Source organism: Odocoileus virginianus, chromosome 18, assembly GCF_023699985.2.
Source record: "Odocoileus virginianus isolate 20LAN1187 ecotype Illinois chromosome 18, Ovbor_1.2, whole genome shotgun sequence".
NCBI classification, from domain to species: Eukaryota; Metazoa; Chordata; class Mammalia; order Artiodactyla; family Cervidae; genus Odocoileus; species Odocoileus virginianus.
Genome location: NC_069691.1, coordinates 22401296 through 22409075, shown reverse-complemented (window position 1 = coordinate 22409075; position 7780 = coordinate 22401296). Strand labels below are relative to the sequence as shown.

At 39.9% G+C, this 7780-nt stretch overlaps 1 non-coding gene across 1 annotated transcript; it reads right to left on the bottom strand.

Annotated features, from left to right (window-relative positions):
* Nucleotides 1-597: 597 nt before the first annotated feature.
* On the bottom strand, nucleotides 598-704 carry LOC139039571 (U6 spliceosomal RNA). The gene has a single exon (XR_011492910.1). It is a non-coding gene; the product is annotated as a U6 spliceosomal RNA (small nuclear RNA).
* Nucleotides 705-7780: the final 7076 nt, after the last annotated feature.

The window sequence follows — 7780 nt, the reverse complement described above, 5'->3', positions numbered from 1 at the left end:
AGGGAAAAACCATGAATTGTGCATACAAGACTTTTGCCAAACATATCATTATACTTTGGTATGTGTGCCACGCTTTGATTTTCAATAAACACAGCATTTCTAAAATTTCAAAAATACTTTTAAACTCTTTCAAATTTAATAATTTAGAATGCTAAGTTTAAAGATAATTTTTCAGATTTAAATTGTTAAATGTGTTTTTCAAAACCTTTCAAATACAGGAAGACTGTAATGAAAATAAAATTTCCCCTGTACTTATCACATAAACAGAGAGAGTTACTATTATCACCATACCACACAACTTCTACAGTTAAAAAAGCAAAGGAAAGGAGAGGAAGGGAGTAAAAAAAACAGGAAGGAATATCAGCTTTTAGATTGTCTTCTCAAACCTGTTTTAAAAAATAGGACTCTATGGAAAGTAACCCCAAGAATTTTGAAAGAAATGACAGATATACTGTATTCTTAATAACACACCGCCAGGAGTACCATTGCTGTTTCTGAACATGACAGCTTTTCAATGATCAGTAAGTTTTACAGAGCTCTGGTTTCTGTATCACAGAGGACAGATGTGTGTGTGTGTGTGTGTGTGTGTGTGTGTGTGTGTGTGTGTGATGCTTTATGAAATTGTGTGTCATCCCTCTGCAGGAGCCATACTATCTTTCTCGGTATCTTTCGAATTTTAGCATATGTGCTGCTGAAGTGAGCGTTTAAAGTATTTTTCAGAAGTCTTATGTGAAGTGTGAGAGTCACTCAGTCGTGTCTGACCCTTTGTGACCCCATGGACTGTGGCCTGCCAGGCTCCTCTGTCCATGGAATTCACCAGGCAAGAATACTGGAGTGGGTAGCTGCTCCCTTCTCCGGGGGATCTTTCCAACTCAGGGATCGATCCCAGGTCTTACCATCGCAGGCAGATTCTTTACCATCTGAGCCACCAGGGAAGCCCAAGAATACTGGGGTGGGTAACCTATTCCTTCTCCAGTGATCTTCCCAACCTAGGAATCAAGCCTGTGGCTCCTGCATTGCAGGCAGATTCTTTACCAGTTAAGCTACCAGGGACGCACTATACATTACCCAAAAATCTTGTAAAATAGAGAAAAGGAGAAAATTACACTGAAGTCTACCACTTTAACAAAACTCTATTAATACTTTAGTATACTTCTTTCCATACTTATGTCCAATTCTCACTGTTAACATTTTATTTGCTAGTTTGTTTGTACTCAACATTGTAATAGAAGGGAAGCAATTACTATGAGACTATGTACACCATTGCACCTGGGTGTTCATTGGAAGGACTGATGTTGAAGCTGAAACTCCAATACTTTGATCACCTGATGCGAAGAGCTGACTCATTGGAAAAGACCCTGATGCTGGGAAAGATTGAGGGAAGGAGGAGAAGGGGATGACAGAGGAGGAGATGGTTGGATGGCATCACCGACTCAATGGACATGAGTTTGGGTAGGCTCTGGGAGTTGGTGATGGACAGGGAGGCCTGGGGTGCTGCAGTTCATGGGGTTGCAAAGAGTTGGACACAATTGAGGTGATTGAACTGAACTAAACTGAACACCATTGCTCCACTCTGATTTTCTCTTTTTTTCCATATATGTATATATTATATTTACCTTTGTTTACTACCTTAGGTGTCTAGGGCTTTTATAGCATTTTAGTTAAGGATAAATGGCTTTGATAGCAGTTAACTTTAGGTCTGACTACTAGCTGTGTGAACTCAGGAAAATTATTAAGCAACCCTGTTACAATTGTCTACTGACACTGAGGATAGCACTCTACCTACTTATCAGGTTCTGTGAGCACAAAGAGAGATAATGTATATAAATTGAGTAACAGAATGACAGGCTCATGGTAAGCGTTCAATATATAGAAACTATTTCTCTATTTAAAATTATATCATAGTTATTTCATATTTCTACATAATCTTTATAACTGTCACTTTTAAAACTAGATAGTGATCTGTAATGCAAATATATATCACTATGGCTAATTCCCTTCTGTTTTGTTTGACAGATTATTTCCAGTTTGGGGCCAGCTAGATAATACTGTATCAGAGAAGGCAATGGCACCCCCACTGCAGTACTCTAGCCTGGAAAATCCCATGGACAGAGGCAGTCCATGTGGTCGCTAAGAGTCGGACAGGACTGAGCGACTTCACTTTCACGCTTTGGAGAAAGAAATGGCAACCCACTCCAGTGTTCTTGCCTGGAGAATCCCAGGGATGGGGGAGCCTGGTGGGCTGCCGTCTATGGGGTCGCACAGAGTCGGCCACGACTGAAGCAACTTAGCAGCAGATAACACTGTATGGGCTTCCCTGATGCTTCAGTGGTAATGAATTCACCAGCTAATGCAGGAGACCCGGGTTTGATACCTGGGTTGGGAAGATCCCTTGGAGGAGGAAATGGCAACCCACTGCAATATTCTTGCCTGGAAAGTCCCATAGATGGAGCAGCCTGGCAGGCTATAGTCCATGGAACCACAGAGGAGTTGGACACGACTTAGCAACTAAACAACAACAGGTAACACTGTAATGTATGTTTTCATATAATAACGTATTCTACGTCAGTCTATGGATTTCCTTTTTCAAAAAACCCTTGGAATGGTATTTTTGGATGAAAGTATGAACATTGACATGATTCTTGCTATTTATTCAATAATTTTTTCTACTTCATTTTTTAAAAACTTGAGTAATCAAAGCAAGTATAGAGTTTTGTACCTTTTTTTCTTTCAGTGTTATGGCAAAGCTTTTAAAAAAGTCATATATATATATATATTTATTTATTTACGTTCATAATTAACCTCTCCATGTTTATTGCTTTTTCTGTGTTTTTTTCCACTATTTCCTCAGATTAAAATATGTAGAATTCCTTAAGCAAATGGTATGAAAAACTTTAAGAGCCCTGATCTATAGACAAATCACCTTCCTCCCAAATTTGTACCGATTTATATGACCACTAATGACTTCAGTGTGTGTGTGTGTGTTAAGTCGCTTCAGTTGTGTGTGACTCTTTGTGACCCTATAGACTATATCCCACCAGGCTCAACTTCTATCAATTTAACAACGCATTGTGGAGCATTATGTGTTAAAATTTAAAAACATTTTTGCCAATGTAATGATTTAAAAGGCCTACTTAAGTTTTGTTTTGACTTGAATTTTAAATGACTTGTAAAGCCTTTCATTTTTTGAATTTTAAAGCAAGGGGAACTGAGACACTGGGATGTTGCCTAACTTGACTAGCAGCCTGATTATATTCCTCTTTGATCTGTACAGCACAAAATCTCAGGCGTTGGTTGCTTCCTCTGTACTTCTTGCAGCTGTTCTGTTTTAAAATGGAATTCTATTTTTATAGAACAAATAGAACTGAGCAGAAACCATGCTGCTCTCTTTGAGTTTGCCTCTCCTAAGTGGAGCCTGCTTTTGAGAATACACAGTTATAGACAACACGTGTTGTAGGAGGCAGCTGATGACCACCATAAGTGTCCTTACAGGAAAAGTTGACATCACCAAGGTCTTACCGTAAAAGCCAGAAATTTGATTCTGTCAGGACACTCAGAATTAAACTAAAAAACTGGACCATGGTAACCAAATTCCTAGGACTTCAAAATAGTAAGAAATACCATCAACGTGCATATCAGAAATTGGTTCACAACATTCTATTCCCATAGAAAAATCTGTATGAAAAGCCAGATTATAATCAGTTTGCTCAGGAGCTATAGAATTACGAAGGGGTGGGAAGAGAGGATGGTGGTTGGATAATGTTAATGGCTGGTCATCAAGCAATGTGAATCCAATGCACACATCACCAATGGAGGGACAGACCACACAGGTAGTAGGAATGCATGTGCTAGAGGGGACAGGGACTCCTTGCCACTGGATGTGTTCGAGATTCATAATTACAATTTTCCACATTGGTCTCTTTTTCCTAGACTCTCTGCTTTTGTCCTCAATTCAATTCCATAGTATTTTGTTAAGATCTTCTATGAGCCAATGTTGGTTTGAGTTCTCAGTTTAGTTTCTCAGTCGTGTCCAACTCTTTGCAACCCCATGGACTCCAGCACGCCAGGCTTCCCTGTCCATCACCAACTCCCAGAGTTTACTCAAACTCATGTCCATCGAGTCAGGGATGCCATCCAACCATCTCATCCTCTGTCATCCCCTTCTCCTCCCACCTTCAATCCTTCCCAGCACCAGGGTCTTTTCCAATGGTTCATTGCCTCAGGTGGCCAAAGTATTGGAGTTTCAGCTTCAGCATCAGTCCTTCCAATGAATATTCAGGACTAATTTCCTTTAGGATGGACTGGCTAGATCTCCTTGTAGTCCAAGGACTCTCAAAACTGTTCTCCAACACCACAATTCAAAAACATTAATTCTTCAGCACTCAGCTTTCTTTATGGTTCAACTCTCACATCCACACATGACTACTGGAAAAACCATAGCCTTGACTAGATGGACCTTTGTTGGCAAAGTAATGTCTCTACTTTTTAATATGCTGTCTAGGTGGGTCATAGCTTTTCTTCCAAGGAGCGTCTTTTAATTTCATGACTGCAGTCATCATCTGCAGCTATTTTGGAGCCCAAGAAAATAAAGACTCTCACTGTTTCCATTGTTTCCCCATCTATTTGCTATGAGGTGATGGGACCAGATGCCAGGATCTTAGTTTTCTGAATGTTGAGTTTTAAGTGTACCTTTTCACTCTCCTTTTTCACTTTCATCAAGAGCCTTTTAGTTCTTTTTCGCTTTCTGTCATAGGGTGGTGTCATCTGCATATCTGAGGTTATTGATATTTCTCCTGGCAATCTTGATTCCAGCTTGTGCTTCATCCAGCCCAGCAATTCGCATGATGTACTCTGCATATAAGTTAAATAAGCAGTATGACAATATACACCATTGATGTACTCCTTTCCCGATTTGGAACCACTCTGTTTGTCCATGTCAAGTTCTAACTATTGCTTCTTGACCTGCATATGGATTTCTCAAGAGGCAGGTCAGGTGGTCTGGTATTCCCATATCTTGAAGAATTTTCCACAGTTTGTTGGAATCCACATAGTCAAAGGCTTCAGGTGTAGCCAATAAAGCAGAAGTAGATGTTTTTCTGGAACTCTCTCGCTTTTTCAATTTTTCCAATTTGATCTCTGGTTCCTCTGCCTTTTCTAAATCCAGCTTGAACATCTGGAAGTTCACGGTTCATGTACTGTTGAAGCCTGGCTTGGAGAATCTTGAGCATTACTTTGGTAGCCTGTGAGATGAATGCAATTGTGCAGTAGCTTGAGCAATTTTTGGCATTGCCTTTCTTTGGAATTGGAATGAAAACTGACCTTTTCCAGAGGCCACGGCTGAGTGTTCCAAATTTGCTGGCATATTGAGTGATGCACTTTCACAACATCATCTTTTAGGATTTGAAATAGCTCAACTGGAATTCTATTACTTCCACTAGCTTTGTTCATAGTGATGCTTCCTAAGGCCCACTTGACTTCACATTCCAGGATGTCTAGCTCTAGGTGAGTGATCACACCATTGTGATTATCTGGGTCATGAAGATCTTTTTTGAATAGTTCTTCTGTGTATTGATGCCACCTCTTCTCAATATCTTGTGCTTCTGTTAGACCCATACTATTTATGTCCTTTATTGTCCCCATCTTTGGAAGGAAATGTTCCCTTGGTATCTCTAATTTTCTTGAAGAGATCTCTAGTCTTTCCCATTCTAATGTTTTCCTCTATTTCTCTGCATTGATCACTGAGGAAGGCTTTCTTATCTCTCCTTGCTATTCTTTGGAACTCTGCATTCAGATGGGTATATCTTTCCTTTTCTCCTATGCCTTTAGCTTCCCTTCTTTTCACAGCTATTTGTAAGGCTTCCTCAGACAACCATTTTGCCTTTTTGCATTTCTTTTTCTTGGGGATGGTCTTGATCCCTGCCTCCTATACCATATCACAAACCTCCATCCATAGTTCTTCAGGCACTCTATCAGATCTAATCCTTTGAATTTGATGTCATTTCCACTGTATAATAGTAAGGGATTTGATTCAGATCATACCTGAATGGTCTAATGGTTTTCCCTTTCTTCAATTTAAGTCTGAATTTGGCGATAAGCAGTTCATGATCTGAGCCACAATCAGCTCCCGGTCTTGTTTATGTTGACTATATAGAACTTCTCCATCTTTGGCTGCAAAGAATATAATCAATCTGATTTCAGTATTGACCATTTAGTAATGTCCATGTGTAGAGTCTTCTCTTGTGTTGTTGGAAGAGGGTGTTTGCTATGACCAGTGCATTCTTTGGGCAAAACTCTCTTAGCTTTTGCACTGCTTCATTCTGTACTCCAAGGCCAAATTTGCCTGTTACTCCAGGTATCTCTTGATTTCCTACTTTTGCATTCCAGTCCCGTATAATGAAAAGGACACATTTTTGGGTGTTAGTTCTAAAAAGTGTTGTATGTCTTCATAGAACTGTTCAACTTCAGCTTCTTCAGCATTACTGGTTGGGGCACAGACTTGGATTACTATGATATTGAATGGTTTCCTTGGAAACAAACAGAGATCATTGTGTTGTTTTTGAGATTGCACCCAAGAACTTCATTTTGGACTCTTTTGTTTACTATGAGGGCTACTCCATTTCTTCTAAGGGATTTTGCCCACAGTAGTAGATACAATGGTCATCTGAAATAAATTCACTCATTCCAGTCCATTTTAGTTCACTGATTCCTAAAATGTCGATGTTCACTCTTGCCATCTCCTGTTTGACCACTTCCAATTTACATTGATTCCAGGTTCCTATGCAATATTGTCCTTTAGAGCATCAGACTTTACTTCCATCACCACTCACATCTGCAACTGGGTGTTGTCTTTGCTTTTTCTCTGTAACTTCATTCTTTCTCCATCTTTGGCTGCATCATTGATGTTTCTGAACTGTGCTGTTGGAGAAGACTCTTGAGAGTCCCTTGGACAGCAAGGAAATCCAACCAGTCCATCCTAAAGGAAATCAGTCCTGAATATTCATTGGAAGGATTGATGCTGAAGCTGTAGCTCCAATATTTTGGCTACCTGATGCGAAGAACTGATTCATTTGAAAAGACTCTGATGCTGGGAAGGATTGAAGAAGGGAGAGAAGGGGAAGACAGAGGATGGGATGGTTGGATGGCATCACAGATCCAATGGACATGAGTTTGAGTAAACTCCGGGGGTTGGTGATGGACAGGGAAGCCTGGCATGCTGGAGTCCATGGGGTTGCAAAGAGTCAGACATGATTGAGTGATTGAAGTGAACCGAACTGAACTTCATTCTTTCCTCAGATATTTCTCCACTGTTCTCCAGTAGCATATCGGGCACCTTCCGACCTGGGGAGTTTATCTTTCAGTGTTCTATCTTTTTCTCTTTTCATACTGTTCATGGGATTCTCAAGGCAAGAATACTGAAGTGGTATTGCATTTGGGTTTGGGTTCTAGGACTTTGTAAATGAATAAATATCCAGCTCCTATTCCTAGGTATGATGCAGGCTTTTGGAGAAAACCAAACACATATGTAATTACAAGTACCATGTGGTGTAAGCTTGACTGTATTACATGACTAGGACCAAGGGAAACCTGCAGAATCTTGAGGTCTAGTTCTTCTATGTGATGTGAGCTTTTATTGTGGACTTTACTTGGCTTACATGAAAGTGGAGACAAGAATAGCCTCTGTTTCATTCAACTGTAAAGGTTAAATAATGTGATACATGTAAAGCCATTAGAACTATGTCTGGCACATGGTATGAAAGTTAGCTACAATGATAAACAATTA